This window comes from Ixodes scapularis, unplaced genomic scaffold (genome assembly GCF_016920785.2).
Source record: "Ixodes scapularis isolate PalLabHiFi unplaced genomic scaffold, ASM1692078v2 PGA_scaffold44__24_contigs__length_19508400, whole genome shotgun sequence".
In the NCBI taxonomy this organism is placed as follows: Eukaryota; Metazoa; Arthropoda; class Arachnida; order Ixodida; family Ixodidae; genus Ixodes; species Ixodes scapularis.
In genome coordinates, this window is record NW_024609873.1 from 6141739 (window position 1) to 6153066 (window position 11328).

An 11328-nucleotide genomic window follows, 5' to 3' on the forward strand; every position below is an offset into this window, starting at 1 on the left:
TCTATTGGTACAATGGACATGTCTCATTCTGTTCTGCCATTTTTCTCAACAGATCGTCCCTGTAGCTGCAAATGTTTCGTCTTTAGGCAGTCTGGTGTTCAGCTTCCACAACCGCGAATTAAACTTTGCCTCGGCAATTTTTTTTTCCAATTGCGACGAAGCAATGTTAACTAAAAATAAACAAAAAAAAAAAAAACCCTGTTTTTACGCAGTAAGAGGTGATGTCATGTACAATGTCAGGAGAAACATAAAAAAATCAAGGCGTGCGTGCGAAGATTCTTGGAGTGTTTGAACTCAATACGGAGCTCGGGGCTTGCGTTTCTTTTTTCTTTGAGGCTTTCTCCAGTCGGTCCCCTCGATGTCGGGGTCTTCCTTCTCGACGCGGTCTAGCGCTCGCTTAAGGGCTCGGAGCTGTCGTCCATTTCCGAGTCAACTTCGGATGCATCGTCTAAAGAGCGGTCGTTCCCGGCGACTGTCTTCTGTTGCTGGCTTTTTGAGGAGCCTGGAGCGGCACTGTCAATGTCGCCATTTCTACCGCAGGCGGCTGACTTGTCGGCTTCCGGAATTGATGTGGTGGTGTCTTTGTCTTGTGATGTTCCTCATTTGTCCGCAGCTGAAGGCTTTTGGGTGTGGGTGGTGGTTGGGTGCCCATTGCCGTCTTCGATTTTCGAGGCTTCTTCTTCGTCGATGAAGAATTCCGAGTTGTCTTCCTCGTGGGCAGGCCGCATTACAGTGGCGTACGCTCGGATGCAATCCTCTTGCTCGAGACAAAAACGATGGCACTTATCTCAGCGAGGGACGCGACATTCTCTGCAAATGTGGCCTGTTCTCTTACATCGAAGGCAGAGTGGCGCTCTTCGGGGTACAAGAACGAGAACGTTGCTGCCGAACAGACGCAGCTGGTGCGGAAGGTTTTCGTTGGTGACGCCTTCCTTCAGGTTCATTCTCACCAGCCTTGTGGTCGTCTGAACATCCTGAAAGCCTTCCGCCCTCCAAGTGTCTCGGATTACTTCGTTGATCTTTCCATAAGGTTCGAAGGCCCTCCGCACTGGGTCGTCGCTGATGTGAGTAGGTATTCAGTGGAGCCGTATTCGTAGCTCACACTCATAGGGATCGAGGAGCAGGCGTCCTTTTTCTTTCATCACAAGCTCCTTAGCTTCCAGAAGTTTTCGCTTGGCTGTCAGGGACTTGAAAGGGGAGAGCCAGACATGGTTATCTGGTACGCGCCGGCTCCAATGAGGTCGTTCAGAACGCCGTCGTGTTCCGTTTCTCCTGGAAAATCGTCAATCATGTACGGAAGTCCGGTGATGTCGTAATGAGTGAATGCAGAATCGAAAACTTCAGTACCTGCAGGCAGAGATGGCAGAATCAGACGTACCCTGGGACATTTCAGGAGATGAACCACGGCCGGTGAAAGCCGCTGAAGACGCTCCACGGGAGCCCATTTTCTATGCGATCGTTTCGAACGACATCACGCGCTTCTCTCCATGCCACACATACATGCTTGGAGGACTTGGGAACGAAAGGCGAAGCATAATCATCCTCCCGTAACTCATATTTTAATTGAACATGACCTCTAAGAGCCCAACTACCCAGAACCCAATTTGCGGCTCGAAATACGTTCTCTTTCCGCCTGAAAACCGCCAGCCGACAATGGGCCGGTTTCAGTAGCGCGCACTCTCTTTTCCATGGTCACGTGGTGATCAAACTATGTGTACCAAATATATTCAAAGTCGTGGGTCATCTAAGGGACACGTTCAGTATTAAAAATAGAAATACGAACGGCATTTTTGTGGCTTCCAAAAAGTTGCAAATATGTTGATAAAAAGAAGTGTTACACAGATTACAGGAAGTAGATGTACACGTCAGTATCAAGGATGGCAACTTACCACGGGCTGGGCGACGCGAAGGCGGTGCATGACGGAAAAACGTTGCGACGGACGTGGGCCCGCTACTTCGGAACTGTCGTTCGTGGTACCGGTCAATCGATCAATAAGTTGCAGAACATTGAGCGGAAGGAGTATAACTTATAAGTGCAAAGCAACCCCACGACAAACGGTGCACGCAACTTGGTCGCCTGCTTCACACGCCAGAAAAGCGGAGGAAAGAAAAATGAAAGCCGTTTACAACTCCCTGTAACGCCGAATTAGAGCGCAGCTCTTGAGGAGGAAGAGGGAAAGGTACTGGGGGGGTTCAGTTGACCTCGGAAAGGGGGGGGGGGGTTCACGTGACTTTCGGGGGTCACATGACCTCGAGGGGGGGGGTCACGTGACGATGACGTCATCAGTGACGTCTCTGATGACATCATCGGCATCCGCATCGTCATCGTCACGTGACCCCCCAGGTCACGTGACCCCCCCTAGGTCCTCCCGAGGTCCTCCCGAAGGAAGGAGGACCTCGGGTTCCTTCGGGAAAATTTACCCATAATGCACCGCACGGTTACGCGGACGGCGACAGCGACGGCGACGGCGACGCCGACGCCGCTCAAGCCGGAAACGGGCGCCTAAGAGCTGCGCTCTAAAAATGCGGGTGTAGTCACGCGACTTCCGGCCATGAGTTTCCGTGCTCATGTTTCGGCTTCAAGCAGTTATTTTTTTTGTTTTGTTTCATTAAAATATACGTGACTCTGTATCAAAATATGAATTCGGTAGTCTCCTGTCACCAAACCTAACCGCTTAAAAAAAAACGAGAAAACCTGGACGTTTAGTTAGCCATAGGCCGCGATAATAAGATGCGGGGTATTCGCCACGCTATGCGTTTCTTAAGATATTGGTGGCTGTAGCTCAGTGAAGCTCTTCTCAGTGGACGGTTAAATGGGCAGCAATATTGGGATAGAATGATTCTCACCTTGCACTGCCTTACTCACACTAGTTTGAACCAAGTACGCTCGTACGCGACGCCATTGACCAGGAAGCTTCTCGGTCGCGGTGTACTTCATTTCGAGGCTAAAGCGGAATTCCTTTTAGAGCGCAGCTCTTAGGGCTCATTCACACTGGAAGCGGATCCGCGTTCGCAAAGCGGTTGCGAACGCGGTTGTATAAGGATTCAGTACAATTGCACGCGCACACGATGACATCAAATGCGCGTGCAATTGCACTGGATCTTTATACAACCGCTTTCGCAACCGCTTCGCGAACGCGGATCCGCTTCCAGTGTGAATGGGGGGTTAGGCGCCCGTTTCCGGCTTGAGCGGCGTCGCCGTTGGCGTAATTGCGCGGTGCATTGTGGGACTTTCCCATTATGATGTCACACGTGACGTCACGTGTGACATCACGAAGGTCACGAGTGACTTCATGAGGGTCACTAGGGTCACGAGTGACGTCACGAAGGTTGTGACGTCATAATGGGAAACATGTCCCATAATGCACCACGTCTGACGTCACGAAGGTCACTCGTGAAGATCACGACCTTCACGTGACCTTCACGAGGCCTTCACGAGTGACCTTTGTGACGTTACGAGGGACGAGGGAGGGACGGAAGGGGGGAGAAGGAAAGGAGGAGGGGTGGAGAATGAGAGGAGGAGGAGGGAGGAGGAGGATGGGTAGAGGCAGGCGCGTAGCCAGGATTCTGTTTCGGGGGGGGGGGGCGCCCATGACAAAATGCTGAATGAGGGGGAGGGGGGAAAGGAGGCCCCAGCAAAATGGAAGATTTCGGGAAGGGGGGGGGGGGGGGCCCGGGCCCTATGGGCCACCCCCCTGGCTACGTGCCTGGGTAGAGGGAAGAAGAGGAGGGGTGGAGGAAGGGAGTATACCCTCTGCTCCGTACCCTCCCCTCTTCCTCAAGAGCAAAGCCCTACACTAAAAAAAGGAAGGAGAAATGGAGGAAAAAGGGATGTTCCTCCCTGTCACCAACGGAAGGGAGGAAATCGCACCCGTTCCTCCATTTCACTGATTTTTATGCAGCGTCACCTGGTGGCGCTTGAAAAAAGGATGAAAATTCCTACCCCATGTTTGCGGCGGCAGCGGCGGTCGAACCGCCGCTGCCGCCGCGAACATGTTTAATGGCGGTGACGCAATTTGAGGGCTTGGTTGCCGCCACGTAGAGCAATCTCACCACTGCCCATGCGCGGTGCTAGGAGAAAAAAAGCGGAGTTGCGGGGGCTAGAGTGTATGTTGCGCTATTTGGACTCCCACGGCGACTACGGAGGAGGAAGTAATGTAGGTGTGAATGAACGTATCATAGCTTACCAATTTCCGCTCACTTTTTCTTCGTTTTTCTTCTGCAGAAATTCGTCATAAGCGACTCCTCCAATCAACATCCAAAGCGTTGTTGACGTCACTTCCCTCTCCCTGGTCGCCCTGGGAGTCCAAAAAGCGCAACACAGGTCTCCTGCGCTCTAATTCGGCATTACAGGGAATTGTAAACGTCTTTATTTTTTTACTCTCTCCTTCGCGAAACTTGATGACGTAGTCATGAGTTGCATAGCCAGCTGCAAAACTCCTCCTGCGCCGCGAACCAACTGCGCGTGTTCGAACGCCTAGAGTATTGACACGTTACGAGACATACCGCAGGATCGCCGTGTTTTTGCAAGGAGAGGGAAGAAGGGGCGTCGAGGCGACGTTTTGAAAAGACGCGCGGGGGCCCTTCCCAGGATGACGGATATTGAACTCGAGCGAAAGCTGCGTTAATCGTGAAATGCAATTCTGCATGACAGTTTGATCGACAGATGGAAACACAGCTGCAGTTCTTTTTAACGGCGCACTTCTGCTGCTGCTGCTGCATCTCGTCGTTTAATTAATGAGATTGCGAGTTCGAAGGCTGCGATGAAACTGACGGCGCGCGTCAATCAGAACTTGCGCCAGCTTGCTCAGGCCGCGGGCTGAGGGCCTTCTTGAATGGTCTCCGCAACTTTTAGCGCGCAGAGAACGGGGGCGAATCGCGGATTTGAAAAGGGGAAAGATGGGGGGGGGGGGGGGGGGGGGCGTTTTTTTCTCTTCCCTAAGCCCGCAGAACGATTTTTTTTTATATAATCGAACAACATACGCAGACTATTAAAAAAAAAAAAAGGAATTTAGTTTTGGTGGAATGAAATTTAATCGGTCAACAAAATGGATTAATTACCCATGACGTCATATAGGTTCGTGACGTCAGATCTTTCTGCAGAGCCCCCCCCTCCTTCTCCTTTTAAGTCTGACCGCTAGATACGCCCCTGGCAGAAATAAATACTGAAGCAAGTCTGAGATGTTCAAATGTTTTGAACGTGAAGCTACAATTCCTTGTAGTATTTGGCGAAAGTAAGAAAAAGCATAATTTAATGACATTTTCAAAGCAATTTGGCTGCCGCATGGTATACCTGTTAGTCCGTAAATAGAATTTACGGTTTATACTTCCACCCGCGTGACCTCTTCTTTCCAGGATAAGGAATTTTAGTTCAGCGTAAACTCGAAATAGGAAAGACTGTACATATAACTTTTTGCATTTTTCAAGACTGTAGGGCGATCGAGGCAAAACGTCGAGTTTGTTGGAGGATGTGTGCCTTTGTAGAACATTTTTCATTTTCATTTTCATTTCATTTTTATTTATTATTTCCTCAGGGCCCGAAGGCATTACAGAGGGGAGTGGGCGGTCGACAGATAAAAATAACATAGTTGAACGAGGCAAAAATAGAAAAAAAAAAAAAAACACACACACACACACAGCAAAAACACGCGCTACGCATCATCTGTTAAAAAGTTGGTAATAGCATTTTTAAAATAAACAGTGTTAGTTATTGAGACTATATGTGCGGGAAGGCGATTCCAATCAATGGAGGTTTGGGGTAGAAAAGAAGCATTAAAAGTAGATGTGCTACAATGGGGAATCCCTACCTTTAGGTCATGGTCTACACGTGATGATATGTACGATGGTTCTAAAAACAATGCTTGACGGAGAGCGGGGTTAGAGTAATAAATCTTGTGAAATAAACATAGACGAGATATTTTTCTTCGGAGAGAGAGATCAGGTAAGGAGAGGGACGATTTCATGGAAGTTACACTGGCTGTACGATGATAGTTCGAGAGTATGAAACGGGCAGAACGATTCTGAATAGATTCGACAGCTGATGCAAGGGTGATACCGGGGCTCCAGATAGAAGCTGCATATTCCAGTTTAGGACGAACTAGGGTTTTATAGAGGAGAAGTTTTAACGAAAGAGGAGCAAGCGAAAAGTTACGTTTGAGATAGCCCAAAAGCCTATTTGCGTTGTTAGTGACATATTGGACGTGGATATTCCAGGAGAGGTCGTTGGTTATGTGAATGCCGAGATATTTATAGGAGGACACAGAAACTAAAGTAGAATTGTTAATAGAGTAGGAAGGACAAGTGTTGTTATGACGAGATACTCTCATAGATGTACATTTAGTGATGTTAAGCTCCATGAGCGATTCCTTGCACCATTTGCAGATGTTGTTAATATCAACCTGAAGGGCGGAAATGTCAGAGTCGTTAACTATCTCTTTATAAATTACACAATCGTCAGCGAACAAACTAATAGAGGAAGAAACATGCACAGGAAGGTCATTGATATAAATAAGAAATAAGAGTGGTCCGAGTACGGAGCCCTGAGGGACACCGGAGTTAACAGGTGAGGGCGAAGAATTAGTGTCATTAGTTCGAACAAATTGGAAGCGATTCGTTAGGAATGATTTTATCCATGTGAGGACATTGGGATCTATATTAAGGTTACTAAGTTTATGAAGAAGTAGCTGGTGAGAAACCTTGTCAAAAGCTTTTGAGAAATCCAGGAATATTGCCGCGCCCAGGGCTGAGAAAGCAACGCTCGGTCACGGACCTCCAGAAAGTTCTCGTTTATTCATGTACCGCTCGTAACTTCTATAATTTATTCCTGCTTTTGTTTTCTAGAAAGCGCGTGTTCATTCTAGCCCGATCACGCGACGCTCGAGCCGCTTTCGCCGAATCTTCGAGATAGCGACGCACTCTAGATAAGAGGCCGCCCGCGACCTTGTCGAGTCAGTTTTCGCCCCAGCGTTCGACTCTACTGACACGCCGACTTCGACGCCCGCGACGCTCTGCTTTCTTCTGTTTCCTTCTTTATTTTTTGGCACAAGTTCGCCACATTAAACGTTTATTTATTTCTGTTCATTTCTTGTTTATTCGTCACCACCCGTGACATTCTGGTGGAGGTGCGGGGTAATCACATGTCCGTACGGCGCAGCCCTCCAAGTTCCCGCAGTACAAGTCCAAACCCCAGCTCCGGAGGACCCGACGAAGACCAGATCGAGACCCGGTCAAGTCGCCGCATCCGAGGTCTACCCCCGGAACACGGACTTCTGCCACCCACGACCAACCCGAAGACGACGATGGCCAACCAGGCGCAGACCCCGGCCGCTTCTGCCGTTGTGTACCTGCCGGTCGCACCCAGGACTCCAACGCCTTTCCACGGAGACGTCCACGAGGACGTTGAAGACTGGCTGCAACACTACGAACGTGTAGCCCGCCACAACGGATGGACGACTGAACAATGCCTCCACAATCTCTACTTCGCGCTTGAAGGAACTGCGAGGCATTGGTTTGAAAACCACGAAGCGTCCTTCACTACGTGGGAGTCCTGCGCCGCGGAATTGAAGCGAACGTTCCTCAACCACCACCGTCGGCAGCGAGCGGAGGACCTTCTCCAAATAAGGGTGCAGGGCCCCAACGAAAGCGTGACCAGCTTCGTAGAGGATGTCATGCGCCTATGTGCCCGAGCCGATCCGGAGGCGGCCGATGAGAAGAAGCTTCGCGTCCTCATGCGTGGCGTGAAGGCTGAAATTTTTGGGGGCCTTATCCGCCATCCCCCGACAACCGCCGACGGTTTTGTGGCTGAAGCCACTAACATCGAGCGAGCGCTGTCGGCCCGAGCAAGCCATTACCATCGACTCGCCGGCGTGCCTGCTCCTCGAACCGCCGCATCTTGCCGACTAGACCTGAACGCCACCGGTGTCGACGGCCTTCGGGAAATCGTCCGCGACATCGTCCGGGAGGAGCTCCGCAAGCTTCTGCCTGCTGCCAACCAGCCGGCTGAGCTGTCGATCGCCGAAGTGGTGCGCGAAGAAGTCCAGCGAGCAATTCAACCGGAGGCTCCTGCCTGCGTAGCACCACCCGAAGAGCCCGCCCTGACCTACGCCGCAGTGGCCCGACGGCCACCGCCGCCTCGCCGCACCTATGTCACGCCGCCCCGACGTCAGTCTCCTGCGCCACAGCACGACCGACGCCACGACGACCAGGTCCAGTACGCCTGCCCGGAGCCTCGCGCACCCCGCAAGACCGACGTGTGGCGAACGCCCGACCGACGCCCTCTGTGCTTCCATTGCGGGGAAGCGGACCACACCTACCGCCGATGCCCATACCGACGACTCGGGCTACGCGGGTTCCACCCGAGCGACCCGCGCCCCCGGTATGGTGAACGCCCTCGGGAGATTGACGAGTACCTGCGACGACCCCAGTCCCCCGAGCCTGCGTCCCGCCGAGAGTTCCGGTCGCCGTCACCGCGACGTCCAGCTTCGCCGATGCACCGACCGCGACGTGAAAGCCTGTCCCCCCTCGCTCCTCGCCGGGGAAACTAGGCGCGGCAACCCCTGGAGGTGGAGTTGCCGAAGACGACCGACGCCAAGATCCTCCACGAACGTCGGTGGGCCCCCACTCGAACGCTACCAGAGACCAAAACGACGCCGCTGCAGTGGTGTCCAATAACCTAAACGTCGTCATCGACGGCCACGACGCATCTGCACTCGTGGACACCGGAGCAGACTACTCAGTCTTGAGTGGGAGGCTCTCTCGCCGCCTTCGAAAAGTCATGACGCCGTGGGATGGACCACAAATAAGAACCGCCGGAGGACACCTGATTACACCAGTCGGGAGATGCACCGCTCGCGTCGAGATTCACGGCGAAACATGCCCTGTGAAGTTCGTCGTTTTGCAAGACTGTTCGAGGGACGTCATTCTCGGAATGGACTTCCTGTGTGAATACGGCGCCATCATCGACCTTGCGGAGAACAAGCTGACGCTTCGAAAGCCTGCCCCATCGGTGGAAAATACCAAACCGACGTTAGCTGCAGTGCGAGTCCTCGCCAGCCACGTAAACCTGCCGCCGCTGTCGAGTGTCTTTGTGCCCGTCGGGACCGAAGGAGCCACCTGCGGTGTAGCACTGCTGGAAGGAAGCGTCCAACTTCTCCTCGGACGAGGGATTGGCATTGCAAGAGGCGTAACTGAGCTCCAGGACGGGCGTACAGTAGCCCTTGTCACCAATTTCCGGCAAGAGTCGCAGCACCTTACAAAGGGTACAACTGTGGGCTACGTCGAGGAAATTGAAGACTCAGCCGCGATCGCCGTGATCTCAGAAGACGCCTCTCCGACGCAGAACAAGACAATCACGTCCTCAGAGCTCGACATCGACCCATCCCTCCCAGCCCCACAACGACGACAACTTCGTGACCTTCTCGCCGAGTTCAGTGAGTGCTTCTCCACGTCGTCGAAAGTGCGCCAAACGACGGTTGCGAAACATCGGATAATTACTGATGACGACGCACTCCCTGTGCATCGGCCGCCGTACAGGGTCTCTGTGAAAGAAAGGGAAGCCATCCAGCAGCAGGTACAAGAAATGCTTGACGACGACATTATCCAGCCCTCAAGGAGTCCGTGGGCTTCACCGGTAGTCCTGGTGAAAAAGAAAGACGGGACTCTTCGGTTCTGCGTGGACTATCGCCGACTGAACGCCGTAACAAAAAAGGACGTCTACCCACTGCCACGCATCGACGACACCCTGGACCGACTACGCCACGCCCGATACTTTTCGTCGATGGACTTGAAGAGCGGGTACTGGCAGATTGAGGTCGACGAACGAGATCGTGAGAAGACGGCCTTCGTCACGCCGGACGGACTGTATGAGTTTAAAGTAATGCCGTTCGGGCTGTGCACAGCGCCGGCAACCTTCCAGCGCGTTATGGACACCGTCCTTGCCGGCTTGAAATGGCAAAGCTGTCTCGTCTACCTCGACGATGTTGTGGTCTTCGCAAGCGAATTCGACGAGCACCTGAGACGACTGCGAGCAGTGCTACAGGCCTTCAAAGCTGCTGGGCTGACCCTCAAGCCTTCCAAGTGTCGGTTCGCCTATGGTGAGCTCAAATTCTTGGGCCACGTCGTGAGTGCTCAGGGTGTAAGCCCTGATCCCGCCAAGACGTCCGCTGTCGCCGAGTTCCCGAAGCCATCAGACAAGAAGACCGTTCGAAGATTCCTTGGGCTGTGCGCCTATTACCGACGTTTCGTTCGTGACTTTGCGCAAATTTCTGCACCGCTGACGCATCTGACGAAAGACGACGTGCAGTTCCAGTGGGGAGAGGAGCAAGAGCAAGCGTTCGACGAACTCAAGCGAAGGCTCCAGTCGCCCCCTATCCTCGGACATTTTGACCAGTCGGCGGAGACTGAAATCCACACGGACGCCAGCAATACCGGTCTCGGTGCGGTACTCGTTCAGCGACAAGAAGGGGCAGAGAGAGTAATCGCTTACGCAAGCCGGGCGCTGTCTAAGGCAGAACAAAATTATTCAACGACCGACAAAGAATGTCTTGCTGTCGTCTGGGCGATAACCAAGTTCCGCCCGTACTTGTACGGGATCCCGTTTCGCGTGGTCACAGACCACCACGCCCTCTGCTGGCTCGCAAACCTCAAGGATCCGTCCGGACGCCTCGCCCGCTGGAGCCTTCGACTGCAGGAATTCGACGTAACCATTGTGCATAAGTCCGGCCGCAAGCATAATGACGCTGACTGTTTGTCTAGGGCTCCAGTCGAACCTCCAATCTCCGGCGCGGACGACGATGACGACGCCCGTTTTCTAGGCGCACTTGACGCTACCGACATGAGGGCACTGCAACGCGACGACGCGGAACTTAGCTCCGTGATCGACAGCCTCGAAGGTCGAGGAGGCTCTGTCCCACGGGTCTTTTCTCGGGACCTACCGAGCTTTGTCCTGCGGCGAGGCGTGCTCTTCAGAAAGAATTTCGGATCCAGCGAAACCCCCTGGCTACTGGTTGTCCCCGCCAGCCTCCGAGAAGAAATTTTTCAAGCGTGCCACGACGACCCAACGGCCGGACATCTCGGCTACAGCAGGACCCTTGCCCGGATTCGTGACAAGTACTACTGGCCAAAGCTTCCGAAGACCGTCCATCTCTACACACGATCGTGCCATGAGTGCCAGCGACGCAAGAAACCACCGTCAAAGCCAGCAGGTCTCCTTCAGCCGATTACCCCGCCAACCAAGCCCTTCCAGCAAATTGGAATGGATTTGCTGGGTCCTTTTCCACCGTCGACGATGGGGAACCGCTGGATAATCGTCGCCACCGATTATCTTACTCG

General features: G+C 52.9%; 1 pseudogene; it reads right to left on the minus strand.

The window, feature by feature from the left end:
• Positions 1 to 294: 294 nt before the first annotated feature.
• LOC120836666 lies at positions 295 to 995 on the minus strand (annotated as a pseudogene).
• Between the last annotated feature and the right edge of the window lie 10333 nt (positions 996 to 11328).